At 44.1% G+C, this 16,584-nt stretch overlaps 1 protein-coding gene across 7 annotated transcripts in view; it reads left to right on the top strand.

Annotated features, from left to right (window-relative positions):
• The window catches only part of EFCAB6 (EF-hand calcium binding domain 6), a 219,775-nt gene that overhangs the window by 78,008 nt on the left and 125,183 nt on the right, over positions 1–16,584 (top strand). The gene's annotated exons all lie outside the window — the stretch shown is intronic.

The following is a 16,584-nucleotide window of genomic DNA, read 5'->3' as shown; positions in this document are numbered from 1 at the left end:
TTTGTTAATTTGTTCCCTTGTGATGTATGTGTTATGATGTGTTTATTACATGGTATTTCTTCCACCCGATGTCTGACTGATCTGCAGTGACATTTGACATGTCCTCCCGTCTCCCTCTCCCAACCCCCCTGCCCCTAAATGGATTGTTATTCAGATGTGTGTTCAGGTGTTCTGGCAAGAATACTTCCTAGGGGGTGGCAGGCACGTGTGGACTGGCTGTCTCTCTGTGTGGTGTTAGCAGCCATGGTTGGTCCTTCCCACAACCGCGCACTCACCGGGGATTATAAAGTGTGGGTATCGCCCGTCTGTCATTTCTTCTCTTATTGGTTGGAGTCCTCCTGTAATGAAAGCTTCCCTTCTTCAGCTGCTTGGTAACAACGAGACACACTTTGTGTAAGAAAGGCAGGATGTCCTGAGCTCTTTCCTTCGCTTACCACCTTCCAAGATAATGAATTGGTTCCCAAGCATCCTTCCAAAGTGAGCAATGAGCAATTTTTCATACAAAAATGATCATAATTCACGAGTGCCCACATATCTGATGTGTTTCAGGCCATCCCTGTTCTCACTGACCTTCAGTCTGGACCGTCTTGCCTTTCATGCTGGCTGCTGGGTCCTGTCGGTGCGACCCTAGCGGTCGCCGATAGCTCTCTTGGTTTCTGACATGCTCCCGCTCTTCTGGTACATTGCTTGCCCCCGACCTGGAATCAGCCATTTCTCCAAAGATCACTGTTTCCTTTAGAAATGGTGCACATAGACCAGACTCTGCATAAGGAATACCGTCTTTAATTTACCCGGTGCTCTGTCTGGGTAGCTCAGAGCACCCTGTCTCAGGGGAAGTAGGGTAGAGGCTACTGGAAAGATTGTCTTGTGAAGCTCTGGATAATTGCTGGACACCTCGGTTACCTAGAAAGGAGAGGCAAGAGAGAAGAGGGGGGAAATAGTATATTTTTTTTTTAAGAGAGAGAGAGAGCACCTGAGCCGGAGGAGGGGCAGAGAGAGAATCTCAAGCAGGCTTCAAGTGTGGAACCTGACACAGGGCTCACAACCCTGAGATCATGACCTGAACTGAAATCAAGAGTCGGATGCTTAACTGATGGACCCATCCAGGTGCCCCAGGAAAACTAGTATTAAGCAAGGCCAACTGGATCCCTTCCCCACAGACTCCTCTTTCCTTCTTGACCCTCCGTACATCCAGAGAGGATCACTGTGTGCTGCCACCCTGGCTTCTAGAGTAAAAGGCAAGATGTGGCCCTAGGAGTGAGTATTTCCATGGCTCAGAAAACAGTTCTGTTGTTCTATCCCAACATGGTGACAATTTTTAGGAAATACTTTGTTGGATGACCAAAAGTCATATAGTCATTTCTCTTTATTTCATTTTCAAAATTATACAAGCAATAATTTAAAAACAATAATAAAAATAAAACCCAAAAAGTCACAATCCACCTTATGTAACAAATTTACTGCTTTCACGTTTCCACACTCCCTTCACCTGTATCTACATACATATGTAAGTTGTATGTATTTGTAATTAAAGTACATCTACAGTTTTACGTTGTGCTTTTCAAATAGGGATGCATATGACAGACAGGCATGATGTTGGCTTCATCATCTTCAAAGTTATTTTAAGATTTTATTCCTTTATTTATTTTTAAAGATTTTATTTATTTATTTGACAGACAGAGATCCCAAGTAGGCAAAGAGGCAGGCAGAGAGAGAGGGGGAAGTAGGCTCCCTGCTGAGCAGAGAGCATAATGTGGGGCTTGATCCCAGGACCCTGGGATCATGACCTGAGCCGAAGGTAGAGGCTTTAACCCACTGAGCCACCCAGGTGCCCTGATTTTATTTATTTATTAAAGGGAGAGATTCCACACTGAACACAGAGCCTGATGTGGGATTCCATCCCAAAATCCTGAGATCATGACCTGAGTCGAAACCAAGAGTCTGGTGCTCAACCAACAGAGCCACTAGGCACCCACAAAATGATAAGTAAAATAGATGTATATTGGGGCGCCTGGGTGGCTCAGTGGCTTAAAGCCTCTACCTTCAGCTCAGGTCATGATCCCAGGGTCCTGGGATTGAGCCCTGCGTCGGACTCTCTGCTCATTAGGGAGCCTGCTTCCCCCTCTCTCTCTGCCTGCCTCTCTGCCTACTTGGGATCTCTGTCTGTCAAATAAATAAATAAAATCTTAAAAAAAAAAAAAGAAATAGATGCATATTGAGTCCCTTTCTCTACCAGACATTATGGAAAGTGCTAAGAACCTAGAAACAAATTACAAAGAGTCCCACAGCAGCAGGGACCACCAGAACGATGGTAGCTATGAAGACCACAATGGGCGTGCAGAGTAACATATGTATTAGGACACTAAGGGCAGCCGCGGTTGTGCCATTGTGACAACGTGTTCTCACCAGAGACCTAGGGATATCTGAGTTGTGCCCTCTGTTGAGTTCACCCATGATTCCCAGTAGAACTGGACATAAGGGACAACAGTGCAGTGAATACCAAGTATGGATATCTTGAATTATGAATCAGGTTTGTCTTCTGGTGCACATATCTGCAAGTTAAGACTTTTCCTGTCTTCCTGTCAACTCTTCCCTTTATAATTATGGTGTTACCTTTCTGTCCCTCTCGCTTCTGTGGCTTTCTTCTTGGATACTGAAATACCCGTAACAGTTTTCTTTGGATCGGTGTTTGTCCAGTGTGTCTTTTCTCAACTATTTAATTGTCACCGTTACTACTACGTAGTATGCTTCTTGTAAAACAGCATATCTGTGTTTAAAAAATTCCAAATGAACATCTTTGCCTTTTCAGCAGTCAAGTGTAGCATGTTCCTGTGTCTTGTTATGGGTGTGTTTGGGTTTTTCCCTTCTACTGCTCTATGGTTATCTCTCTGGTTTTTCTCGGTTCTTTTCCTTTTTCCCTCCTCCACTGTGTTTGGTTCTAAGTTTTCCTTATCATGCGCTTTCCCCTCCACTGTCTTGAGACTTAAATAATTTATTTCTATTCTTATAGAAGAAGTTACCCTTAAATTTTTAACACATGTTCTGAACCGATAAAGCCCAAAGTTCACAATATTTCTACTGTCCTGAATAAAACAAGCGGCTTCAATGGACATGTTCCTATCTGCTAGTATTTCAGTCTGGCTTTGTTTTGGTAGGACCCGAATTAGTCTTCATTATTGGGTGTGTTGTTGTGGGGTTTTTTTGTTTTTTTCTTGCAATCTGTGTTTGTTTGTAGGTTTTCCCAGATTTACCACTTTGTTGGCTCACCACTACTTCTTCAGTCTCACCCCTCATTCAGAATTCAATTTCCTGAAGTGTGTTCCGTAATAATCCTTTAAGTGAGGTGCTGTGAGTGGGCGGGGGGTGGGGCCGGTTAGTCTTTGTTTTCAAAAATGTCTATTTTCCACTCACTCTTTAATGGAGATTACACAGGGAATACAGTTCTTATCTGAGAGCTGTCTTCTGAAAGACACTCTTTACAGTCTTCTGGCCTCTTCTGTTGCTGTTGCGAGTCTGCTGTCTAATTGCCAGTACTTTCTGGGTGATCTGTTTTTTCTTTTTCTGGTTGCCTTCAAGATTTTTCTCTTTATTTTTGTTACTTTCCAGTTTCCCTACAATGTGTCTTGCTAGAGATGTCTGTTTATTTAACCTCCCCAGACACATGCTGCCTCATGGTGAGGATTAGTATCTTTCATGAATTCTAGAACATTCCCTGCTGCTACTCTTTGGGTATTGTCTCTACTCCACTCTCACTGGCCTTTTCTTCTGGAAGTCTTATTAAATATTTGTTGAACTTCGTCCTTCCACTTTCCCTGTCTCTTAGGCTTCCTTGCATTTTCCATGTCTTTATCTGTCTGGGTTCCTTTCTGTTTTCCTAGAATCTGTTTTGGTTCCTAAACTCTCAACTGTGCCAGATCTCCCAGTCTAGCAGGCTCAGGTCTCTGAGCCCTGAATTGGCATTAAACCCCAGCCTCTTAGTGCCTGCGGGAGGTCCCAGGGCTGCCTTTAGCACAGGCTGCTCCGTCCAGGTCTGACACCCTCCCTGGGCTCTTGTGGGAATAACTCACATTCTCTCTGCCCCAGGCTTCTGGCACCTGTGGATTTCCCTTTCTTGGTTTCAATTTGTACTGTATGTTTAAGATCATTTTGTTGATATATTTATTCCAGTAAGTGTTGATATAGTTGATGTATTGGTTGATATATTTCTGTGATTATATGAGGAAGTTGGGGAGAGAGCCACTATGTTGCCAGAAATCTTACCTTAATGTGTTCCTGCTGGCTGGGAAGTTAGAAAAGTCTCCAGAGAGTAAACAGAGCTGAATGGAAACTTCGAGAGATGTAGAAGAGTCTCCCACGCGGGTGGCTGGGGGAAGAGATGCCATCCAGAGGAAGCAAGCAGCATTCCACTGGGGCTGGTGGATGGGGTCATGACCGCCCATCTGGGCTCTTCAGTTCTATAGACCAGAATGTTTCTAACCGAGTTACTCTTGAGTCTTTGGTTTCTTTAGATTTGCACATGTTCTTTCATTTATTTGTTTAGCCAGTCCATGGATAGTTCTGGAGCCTTCACTATGTGCCAGGTGCTGTGCTAGGCGCTAGGGACTCATTGGAGAGGAAGACATGGGCCCTGTGCTCAGAGGGTACTACCTGCTAGCGGGTGAGGTGACAGTCCACAGACGCACCGGGCTGAAGGGAGGTGTGCAGTGTGATGGGGCCATCGTGAGAGTGTTGGGGAGGACCTCAGGAAGCTTCTCTGCAAATGAGCTTTAAGCAGAGACCTGAGACACCAGGGGGAAAGCCCCAGGACAGGCAACCCCACCATGTCATGGTCCAGGGCCTGACAGAAGCCGGAGGCAAGAGGGAGCCAGAGGTGGGGTAGAGGGTGGGCAAGGCCTCGGGAGGTGTCTGGGGTCATGGCCGCCGCCAAGGGGTCAGGGACAGGCTTTGTGTCCAATTCAAGGCCGGAGTGCAAATACTTGTGTGCATTTTTATAAGGATCGCCCAATCTGAAAAAATAATAGTGATTTATATCCCCGCCAACGTCGTATGAGTGTTCTAGTTTCATATGCCTTCTGGCATTGAATATTAACATTGTTTTAAAATATTGATAGCTTAAGAGGTATAAAATGGTGCCTCGTTATTGTCGTAATTTATATTTCTTGGAGCAATGCTGGGCCTGGACCATTCTGTGAGGCCGCGCGCTGATCGCATCTCCCCTGATGGGGATCCTCCTTGTGTCCTGACTGGGGAATGCCCCTGCTGCCGGCATTTGAAGTCAGTTTTATCACCTTTCTGTTTAATAATTTTTTGTAATTAATTAATTATTAAGAGAGAACCCTTTTCTGTCATAAGCAGGGCAGCTTCGTGCTGCCATTCTTCCCAGCCTGCTGCTTCCCCTTCGTTCACGTGACACCTCATTGTTCTGAAGTTTATGTTTTAATATAATCAAATACATTAATCTTCTTTTGGAATGTCTTCTGTTGCGTAATCTATAAATTCATCATTCCTGCCCAGGCTTGATATAAATACGCTTTTCTACTCTGCTTGTTTTTCTTAGTCTTTGAAAACAAAACACTTTAATTCATCCTGACATAAGGTGGGCATCCAAATTCACATTCTTTTCCCAAATAGATAATCTGTTTTACCACCACCACTTATTATTCTTTCCCCTTTGTTTCTAATGTCTGCTTTGTCATACATTCAATTCTCTCCATAGTTTGGTTTAATGTGTCCTTCCAGTCTGTTCCATCACTCTAGATGACTCTCCTGTGCAGACATTTCTGTACAGTGTGGTCTACACTGGCCCATCCACCTGCTGTGTTGTTTGCCGTCTCACCTTCAGAGAGAACACCGGGTTCCCAGCACTGTCACGGTGATTTCTTGACCTTAGAGGGTGATGGTTGGGGACTTACCACTCATTATGTCACCTCCTAAGAAGAGAGAACCTGCTGGTTTCTACGAGGAAAGCACTGGCCTCATGAAACAGGCGTCAGAGGTGGGACTGGTGTCACCCCCAGTGGCAGCGAGTGGCAGGGCTGTTTCCTCCCTGCCTTGCTCTCCTCTCCAGCCACCGAGGAGGCAGAACAATGCAGACTGCTGGGAGGGACAGTGTGGGGACAAGGGCACACCTGTTGTTGCCAGAAGTGAGCAGCCTGAGCGCCCCTGGATCTGCCCTCGCAGCTTCATGGGTCTGTGATTGTGCTGGGCTAATTCTGTATGACTTTTGTATTGAAAAAAATACCAAAAGTTCACTAAAAAAATCTGTACATGAATGTTCATAGTAGCTCTGGTCATAATTCACCCAAATGGGAACGGCTCCAAGTGTCCTTCAGCAGGCGATTGGACAAGCAAACTGGGCCATCAGCACGATGGCATATCTCTCAGCGATAGAAAGGGATGAGCTTCCGACGCGAACGGCACTGAATGCCAGCGACATTCGGAAGAACCAGTCTCAAAGGCTGCTGCTCTAGGAGTCTGTCTCTAGGACATTCAGGAGGAGACAAAACAGTAGGATCAAAGAGGAGGTCATTGGTCTCTAGGACTGGGGTCGGCGGGGGGAGGTCCAACTCTGGAGGGGCAGCGCTGGGAAGGCGGTGGGGTGATGGAGCTGTTCTGCGTCTTGTGTGGGGCAGTGGTGACGTGAATCTGTATGTGGGTTAAAACTTTTGTAGCAACATGGACGGGACTGGAAGAGATTATGCTGAGTAAAATAAGTCAAACAGAGAGAGTCAATTATCATATGGTTTCAGTTATTTGTGGAGCATAACAAATATCATGGAGGACAAGGGGTCTTAGAGAGGAGAAGGGAGTTGGGGGAAATTGGAAGGGGAGGTGAACCATGAGAGACTATGGACTCTGAAAAACAATCTGAGGGGTTTGAAGTGGCGGGGGGGTGCGAGGTTGGGGTACCAGGTGGTGGGTATTATAGAGGGCACAGATTGCATGGAGCACTGGGTGTGGTGAAAAAATAATGAATACTGTTTTTCTGAAAATAAATAAATTGAAAAAATTAAAAAAAAAAACTCATAAAAGTCTACACGGAAAGAAAAAAGTTCATTTTAGTTCTTCTTAATTTGAGAAATAAAACTTAAAAATACATCCTTTAAAAAAAAAATCTCAGACAACATAGGAAAGAATAAAACAAGCAAGTAAAATAAAATCTAAACCTTCATAATAAAATGGCTGGAGAAATTATTCCTCCTATCCAACTTGAAAATGGATAGTATAGGGAGGGAAAAAAAGGCATCTTGTTGAGTTTGTTGTGTTTTAGAACAAAATACTCAAGATCTAGGGCCTAAATTAAAAACCCTAACATCTTGGTAACAAAGCATAAAATCTTGACTGCAATCATATTCTAGAGACTTTAAAAAGCCGTTTTCCATATATATTTTTATTTTAATGTAATGGTAGACTTTAATTGAACAACTAACTTGACCTTTATTGCTAACGTGCTGTGCTTTTCGATGTTGCCTAGGCTTTTATATAAAGTACATCTGTTAAAAATAAAATCAGTGTTTAAATACGAAGAGTGGGGTTTGAGGGAGAGCTGAGGGGAAGGAATAAAGACAGTGACTTGCTCTGACTTGTGTATTCGCCGAGATACTTTCTTATTCATCATGTGAACACGTTCTCACTCAGAAACATCTCCCGGTGAGAATTTTCCCACTCACCCTGGGAGTGCCCAACAGAAGCTCTACAAGCAGAAACAGTAAGCCATTTAGCCCAAATTACATTAAGCATAGAACCAATACCCAGTGGTATGTTTTCAATTATTGTCCAAACCTCTTTAACCCACACGTCTAGGATCTCTTCCATCTATGTGACATTCTGGAAAAGGCAAAACAATAGGAATGGAAGAGAGATCAGTAATTGCCGAGACTAGGGGCAGAGGAGGGTGTGACTCCGGGGGATGGAGCACAAGGGGGCTTTTGGGGGTAAGGGAGCTGTTCTGTACTCTACCGTGGTGGTCTTAACCTCCGACATACAGTGGTCAGGGTCCAGACAGAAATCAGATGGACACGAGTTTATTGAAGGATGCTTTACTCACATGAGGGCAAGATTAAATGAAATCAGTAGATGGGGAAGCCTTTCTCTCCCCTGGGCCTGAAGGGATAGGAGAGGGGGCAGTTACTGAAAGGAGCAAGGCAGATAGCTAAAGAGGAGGTCACTAGAGAGCAGATAAGGTCTAAGAACATGCTCATGGCCATGTGGCAGGGAGGGGGCTCGGGGGGTAATTAGCCCACCTTCTCTCCTCTTGCCTTCCAGTCCCCTGGGGCACCCAACCTTCTTTTCACAGGATCTCAGTGCTCAATGGTCATCTCTTTATTGGCTACTCTTTACTCTCTACTGGCTCAAGGCACGGTGCATCCTGTAGAACAGGTCCCTAAGCCCTGGGGATTTCCTCTCCGCTGAATGTAGATGAGTCATCAGAGAGCTACCAAGCATTCTATCAAGTCTGTTCTGGTGATGGGATATGTGGCAAGACCAGCATGTTCTGTGGATCTGGGCTTATTGCCACACCGTCACCACCATCAGATGAGTCCCTCCGTTTTTTTTCTGTGATGGCAGGGCATCCCAGTGGTGCATAAAGCTTTCTGGAGGTCCATAGAAGCGTTTCAGGCAGGCAAGGCAAATTTGCGTCTGGAATATGCATCGAGACAGAGCACTGCTCCCTCCATGTGGAAAGGGGTCCAATGGAATCTTTGCCAGGTGACTAGGAAGCCCATGTAGGGAAAGGGGCCATTAAAGGGCTCAGAGTTGGGGCGCCTGGGTGGCTTAGTGGGTTAAAGCCCCTGCCTTCGGCACAGGTTATGATTCCAGGGTCCTGGGATCCAGCCCCAAAGCAGGCTCTCTGCTCAGCAGGGAGCCTGCTTCCCCCCTCCAACCCCTCTGCCTGCCTCTCTGCCTACCTGTGATCTCTGTCTGTAAATAAATAAAATCTTTAAAAAAAAAAAGGGGGCTCAGGTTTGGCCTCTGCCATTGGCAGCCTGGGGACTTAGGTAGGCAGCAGCTAACTCATCTTTAGTGATGAGAAGTCCCTATTTTCAAACCAATGCACAGCGTCCATTCCTGACCACAATGCACAGCGATCTCCGTGACCACTTTCACATGGAAGCCCCTGAACAAGCACCAGGTTGCCTGGGCAAAGTGAATGGCCAGGACTTTCAGGGCAGGTCAGCTTTCCTCCTGATAATCCACGTGGCTGCCTCCCCCCCCCCCCTCCCCGCAGTGGGACTTACAGAGGACATAAATACATTCAGAAGCCGTGCTTTTTTGTGACGAGACAACAATTTACGCTACAGCTCGAGCCTTGCAAATTGTTTCTTACTCAATGCCGCACTCAGAACTGCTGGGTTACCCAGAACAGCAGGACAAAACTATCTCCAAAATCTAGAGACACCCTTCAAGCATACAAATCTTTTCTTGCAGTGGGCAGCCAAAGGCTAATTCATTGGTTTTTGACTTTGGAGGAACTATGCCAGCATGCCTTAGGCTTCTGGATCCCTAGTTACTTGACCAGATTGTAAATAAGACCTTGAAATTCCATGGGGTTTATCTTCTCTGCCTTTCTGAGGCCCCTGGGATATTTGTTATTTCATTCTTAGTAGATCCAGTTAATATAATATCATCGTGTTGTGGGCCAGTGTGGTGGTTGTAGCCACACCAGAACAATCCATGGCCACGTGGTGGGGTACCTGGGTGACTCAGTCTGTTGTACACCCAACCCTTGATTTCGGCTCAGGTCATGATCTCGGGGTCATGAGATCAAGGCTCCTGTTGAGCGGTGCGCTCAGAGCAGAATCTGCTTAAGATTCTCTCTTTTCCTCTCCCTCTGCCCCTCCTCCCTGCTTGCTCACTCTAAATAAAGAAATCAATAACTTAAAAAAAAAAAAAAAGAAAGAAAGAAACCGTAACACAGCTCCTTGGCCAATATCTGTAGGACTCTCCGGGGCAAGCCTTGATCAGAGTTCCCTCACATTATAACGTGGCAGGAAGCAGGTGATTTGACATAGTCTTGAGATAAGATTTGGAGGTGAACAGATCTCCCTGCTGTGTAAAGGGAAACTTGAAAAGGAGATTGAAACATTAGCATTTGATACGTCTATAGCTACATACCAGATGCCAGGGACTGTGTTGATTTGCATGTGTGACTGGCATCATTGCTTGATTAAATTTACAATAATCCAGTCATTTTCAAATATCCAAGTAGCTCTTGCATCGGGAAATGGTGATTCAGACGGAGTATGGTAGAAGTCAGCCTCTTGCCCTTGTCTTTTATTTTGTGATGCACTCCAGGGAAGTGGTAAGATTTTTAAACCCTTTGCTAAGCGTTGGGTTTTCCACTTGGTCCTTCCTATCATCATAGCCCCTTATTTCATGGATCAAAGGACAAATATGAGGGTTCTGCAGTGACTAAGAATGACTGTTTCCATCATGTATGGAGCCTGGAGAAGTAAGCACAGGATGAGCCTGTAACCCTACCTGACCCTCTACAACATGGACTTGGGTTTCTTCTCTCCTCCATAAGCCTGCACCGTGACCCGGCAGACCATGTGGGCACCTGGGCTCCCCATGGATTATTGTTAGTTCAGAGTCACTATCTAATAACCCTGGGTGGTCTAGGTATTTTCTTTTCCTTTCTAGTCCTTTTGGTATGGCTGAAGGATCTTCTGGGCAAGGTTTGAGGGAAGATTCTCTGTATATGCATATGGCTATATTATAGGGTTGTTCCTCAAAGATATCCAAATTCTCCCTTAATTAAGGGGGTTTGGGTCTGTGAATTGGTTTTGGTCTGTGACCTGGGCAATAGGTCACGAATTCCCACATTAACGACCAAGTCAGTCTTCTTCCCATCAGACCTAGAATTTTCAGTGTGTTCTGTAAATATCAGGCAGCACCTTGGTCTTTCCTAAGGACCCTGTGTTCAGTTAGCTTGTGCCAGAAACCCTCGTGGGCTGAATCACCCTGATTATGTCCTAGCTCGTGGTGGTGAGTTCTCCCAAGGTGTAGCTATAGAAGGAAGTTTCCCAACTCCTAACTATGAGGACATCTCATGGCTGTTACTATATTAACTCAACATCATGAATATCCACGAGGGGAATATGTGGGATTTTGCAAACTTGTTTTGTTTGCAGAATGACCTTGCCCTAGATGGTCATAGGAGCGATGAGCACAGCTCGTCTCTGTGCTCCCCCGGCCAGCAGACCACTTCAGGCCCTCTCTGTCTCTCTCTGGGACGTGCAGCTCTGAATTCCTGTCTCATGGCATGCTGGAATGGGGTGATGGAACGTGTCACAAGTGATGTGTCATTTACTACTAATAAAGTTAAAATAAGCAAGTTATTTTGTTTTCTGGCAAAATACAGCGATCATCCCCAAGTTAATGCCACCTTCAGTTACTTGCATGCCCTTATCTTTGAAGAGAGGAAGGCGCAACTTACAGCTAGCGTTAGTGCATGTCCATACCTTGGCAGTATGTAGGGGCACTTGTCCAGGACACGGGAAGCAGCGGTGTGGACTGGGACTTGGCAAGCCCCTGGCTATCATGTCCTTTCATACGCAAGACAGCTCGAGCCTGTATCTCATGCACTTTGTTCAGGCCAACATCTACCCTCCCCCCTCCAGAATTTATTTGGTGCTCTGGTGGAGTTTTATTATCTTGGTCCATTTGCCCAGTGGCCTGTTTCTCTTAGGTGAGCTGCAAATTTCGACCCTGTAGCTACTGTTCTCTCTGTGGCCTCTCTTGGGGCCCCATAATCTCCCTTCAGAGACCCTTAGAAATGCAGTGTCAGTGGGCTTGGGGGAGAGGATGCTAAAAATCCTGAACGTGCTTTTTCTTACCAACACATATTATTAACTCAGAAGCCAATAAACCAGCTCTCGATCATGATGCATGGGGCAAATCTATCCCAGATAAGGCAATCAGGGAAGACTTCTTGGGGGAGATGGCATTTAAGATGAGACCTTCATGAAAGCATCAGGCATGCAGAAACAAAGTCTGCTGTGTTGCACAAATTTAGAGTGTATTTCCTGTGAGAGAGCATCCAGGCCAACAGTCCCATGCAGAAGCCTTCATGGAAGTGGGAACTTGGTATAGTCGAAGACAGGAGGAAGGAAAACAGGCAGCAGAAGTCCAGAGTTTAATACTGGACGTGTTAAGTTTGAGATGCCTGTTAGAAATCCGACTACTGATGTGGAGTAGGCTATTGGAAGCTCAGAAAAAGAAGTCCAGTCTAGAGAAAGAAATATGGGTATCGGCTTTGTACAGATCAATCTAGATGGTATCTCAAGCCAGAGAATAGAGGAGGTTGTCAAGAGACAGCATATGGACAGAGAAGAGAAGTGAGAGATGGGGGTTGTTAGCATCAGCCGCTGCGCGGAGGAGGCGGAGTCAGCCAGTGACGTGGTCGGTTTCCCACACTTGTTACATCCTCCTCTGTCTCTCACCTTTGCCTCCCCCGCTCCCCACCCCCCATCACAGATCTGCCCATCCTTGCAGTTCTGATGAGTCTCTCCCTCTGGCTGAGCCTTCTTGGTTCCTCTGGCTCATGGGATTTAGTCTCTCCACCCTGTTTCTCTTTGCTGCCTCCTCGGACAGGACCCACTTGTTGAATGGAATCCAGACTGTCACAAATCTGTGTCTTCCTTTTCCCTGCTCCATAGACGGAGCCGGGTGCTGCTGTGAGTCTCTACCTGGATTCACAGAATGGGAGAGTACGATGGGAATGCTTAGGGCCCCGAGCATCAGGGTCCAGAGAGAGAGCTACCTGAGGCAGAGAGAGTGCGAGAGAGCGCCCCCGGGACATTTTTAAGACTAAAAGTCTCAACTATAGCTTTGTGACCTTTGGATAATGGTTGGTCATGTGATTTCTAGCAAAATTGGCACTGATTTTTCAAAAATTGTTTCCTTCAGTGTTTATACATGTTGATTATAAAGGCTGGAAGCTCAAACTGGAAAATAGGGGAACCATGAAGGAAAAACAAATGACCCATTACTGTAATAGCCACAGATAACCACTACTGGTATTTTATTTAGTATATTTCCTTCCAGAATTTCTTTGTGTGCACTCGTACACAGACACCATGCACCCTTAACATTGTTGAGATCCGATGACACAGTATTATTACCAGGAGCATTTGTGTATGTCCTTGGAAAGCCTTTGAAGTTAATTTTTAATGGCTACAACATGTTAACTCCTGAGTCCAAAGTTTGAACATGTCCAAGGTTTTCGTTATGCATTGCTCAAATGCATTTCCGGAAGTGTTAATGTATTCTTATGAGGGCGGCTGGTGAGAGCCTTTTCGCCGACATTCCACATTGCCACTTCTAGATCCTTGCGAAAATGACCGGCAGAAGCAGAGTTGCTCACTGTTGTTTTGATTTCAGGTCGTTGGTTGCTGTTGACTTGCACGTTTTTCATGTTTATAGGTTTTAGGTGCTTTCTCTGTGAATAATTATATATTCGTCTGTGACCTTTGATGTTCTTCAGTGTTTTAAAAATATTTTACTCCAGGGACACCTGGGTGGCTCAGTGGGTTAAAGCCTCTGCCTTCGACTCGGGTCATGATCCCAGGGTCCTGGGATCGAGCCCCACATTGGGCTCTCTGCTCTGTGGAGATCCTGCTTCCCATCTCTTTCTCTTCCTGCCTCTCTGCCTACTTGTGATCTCTATCAAATAAATAAGTAAAATCTTTAAAAAAATGTTTACTCCAGTAGAAGTTACTAAAATAAAATTCATTCTCAAGGTCACAGTTTAATGAGTTTAGCAGTTGTATCTCTTTATCTAACCCCTGCCATAGTCAATATGTAGAATACTTTCATGATCCTATAATTCTACTCTCGGCTCTTTGTAACCAACCCTTCCCTTCTCCAACCCTCAGCTCCAGCAACCACTGATCGTTCTCTGTCATTGTCACTATGGTTTTGGCTTTTCTAGGCTTTGTCATAAATGGAATCATACAGGTTGTACCCTTTTGTGTTGGACTACTTTCCTCATTTAACCATGTTTTTAACATGCATCCATCCTGTTGCGTATCCCAACATTTCTTTTTTTTTTTTTTTTAAGATTTTCTTTATTTATTTGACACAGAGAGAGAGATCACAAGTAGGCAGAGAGGGAGGGGGTAAACAGGCTTCCCACTGAGCAGAGAGCCTGATGCGGGGCTCAATCCCAGGACCCTGAGATCATGACCTGAGCCAAAGGCAGAGGCTTAATCCGCTGAGCCACCCAGGAGCCCCTACATTTCTAATGGCCGAGGTGTGCTCCACCATATTTGTTTACCACAATTTGCTAATCCATTCACCAGTTGACAGACATTTGGGTTGTTTTCAGTTTGGGGTCATTCGGGAAGATACTTTATAAACACTTACAATTCTTGGGGCTTATACATGTTTGTATTTCTCGTGGGTGAATACCTAATAATAAAATTGCGGGAGTGTAGGTTTGAGTGTATGTTTACATTTATGAGACACCGTCAAACTGCTTTCTGAAGTAACTGCTGTTTTTGCGCTTCCATCAATAACATGCAAGAATTGCAGACGCTTTACCCCTCCTTAATGCTTGGTGTTACCACAGTTCTTAATTTTACCCATTCTAGTAGGGTATAGAGGTATTTCATGTCGTTTAATTTGCATTTTCCTGATGACTAACGATGTTGAGCCTATTTTCGTGTGATTATTGACCATTCATGTATATTCTTTTAAAAAGTAGATGTACAGATCTTTTGTCCATTTTACGGGATTGTTCATTTCCCTATTACTGATTTGCAAAAGTTCTTTATATATCCTAGATGCGAGTTCTTCGTTAGCTACATATTTTCACATATTTACTCTCAGTGTGGCTTGCTTTTCTCTTTTCCTAGCTTTGTATTTTGAAATACAAAAGTTTCTAATTTTGATGAAATATGTTTTATCTACTTAAAAATTTGTTATGGGTAATTTTTATGGGAGATCCATTTATAGTCAATTTTTTTTTAATTTTTTATTTTTTATAAACATATATTTTTTATAAACATATATTTTTATCCCCAGGTCTGTGAATCACCAGGTTTACACACTTCACAGCACTCACCAAATCACATACCCTCCCCAATGTCCATAATCCCACCCCCTTCTCCCCAACCCCCTCCCCCCGGCAACCCTCAGTTTGTTTTGTGAGATTAAGAGTCACTTATGGTTTGTCTCCCTCCCAATCCCATCTTGTTTCATTTATTCTTCTACCCACTTAAGCCTCCATGTTGCATCACCACTTCCTCATATCAGGGAGATCATATGATAGTTGTCTTTCTCTGCTTGACTTATTATAGTCAATTTTTGTGTATAGTGTGAGGTAAGGGTGATGATTCACTCTCCTTCTGTCTAGATATCCAGTTGTTCCAGCATCATTTGTTCAAAAGGCTGTCATTTCTCTGATGAACTACTTTGCACCTTTGTTGAACATCAGTTGACTGTATAAGAATGAATAGGTTTCTGGACTCTAGTCTCTTCTATTAATCTATAGGTTTATTCTCACATCCATACCACACTGTGTCGAGTACTGTAGCTAAATTGTTAAGTCTTGAAATTAGGTTGTGCAAGTCCTCCAGACTTGTTCTTCTCTTTCAAAATTGTTGGACTATTCTAGAGTCTTTACCTTTCTCTACCTTTTAGAATCAGTTTCTCAATATTAAAAAAAACCACACAAAACAAAAACAAAGCCTGTTAGGAATTTGATTGTGAATATGGTGGGGAGAATTGCCACTTTAATCGTATTCAGTTTTCTACTCCATGAGCATGGTATATCTTCCCACTTATTTAGATGTTTAATTTACATTATATTTAGTAGTCATGTGTCCTTAAGCTCCTTTTGGTTCTGACACTTTCTCAGATTTCCCTTGTTTTTTCATGACCTTGCCAGTTTTAAGGATTATTGGTGAGATATTTTATAGAGGGTCTCTCAACAGGGATTTGACTGACTGCATTGGGACAATGTGTTCTTGGACACCACAGAGGTAAAGTATCATTCTTGTCACCTCAAACCAAGGGTGCATAGTACACAGTGTGACTTGTCACTACTGAGGTTGACCTTGATCATGTGGCTTAAGATAGTGTCCTTTTATTTTCAACCTATCTCTGTCTTTCGAGTAAATGTGCATTTTGGGGTGCCTGGGTGGCTCAGTTGGCTAAGTGTCTGATTCTTGACTTGGGTTCAGGTCATCATCTCCACTAAGTGTGGATCCTGATCAACATTTTTTCTCTTCCCCTCTGTCTGGCCCTCCCCCCACTACTGCTTGCACATGCTCTCTCTCGCTCTCCCTCTCTCAAAAAACAAAACAGTAAATGTGCCTTTTTTGTGAAACCACAAATCTGGATCTCTTTTTAAAAATCCAGTTGTGTTTAGTCCATTAATATTCAAAGTAATTACTGATGTATTTGGATTTGAGTCTCCTGTTTTTCCTTTTTGCTTGTTTGCTCTTTTCTTTTCAGATAATTGAAATTTTTTTGAGAATTCAGTTTTAATTTTCTTATGGTCTTTTAAGCTATACTTCCTTGTATAATTTTTCATGGGGATTATAGTGTACATCTTTACAACTCCCAGCCTGTATA

Source organism: Mustela lutreola, chromosome 8 (genome assembly GCF_030435805.1).
Source record: "Mustela lutreola isolate mMusLut2 chromosome 8, mMusLut2.pri, whole genome shotgun sequence".
NCBI lineage: Eukaryota > Metazoa > Chordata > Mammalia > Carnivora > Mustelidae > Mustela > Mustela lutreola.
This window is presented reverse-complemented; position numbering and strand designations above follow the sequence as displayed.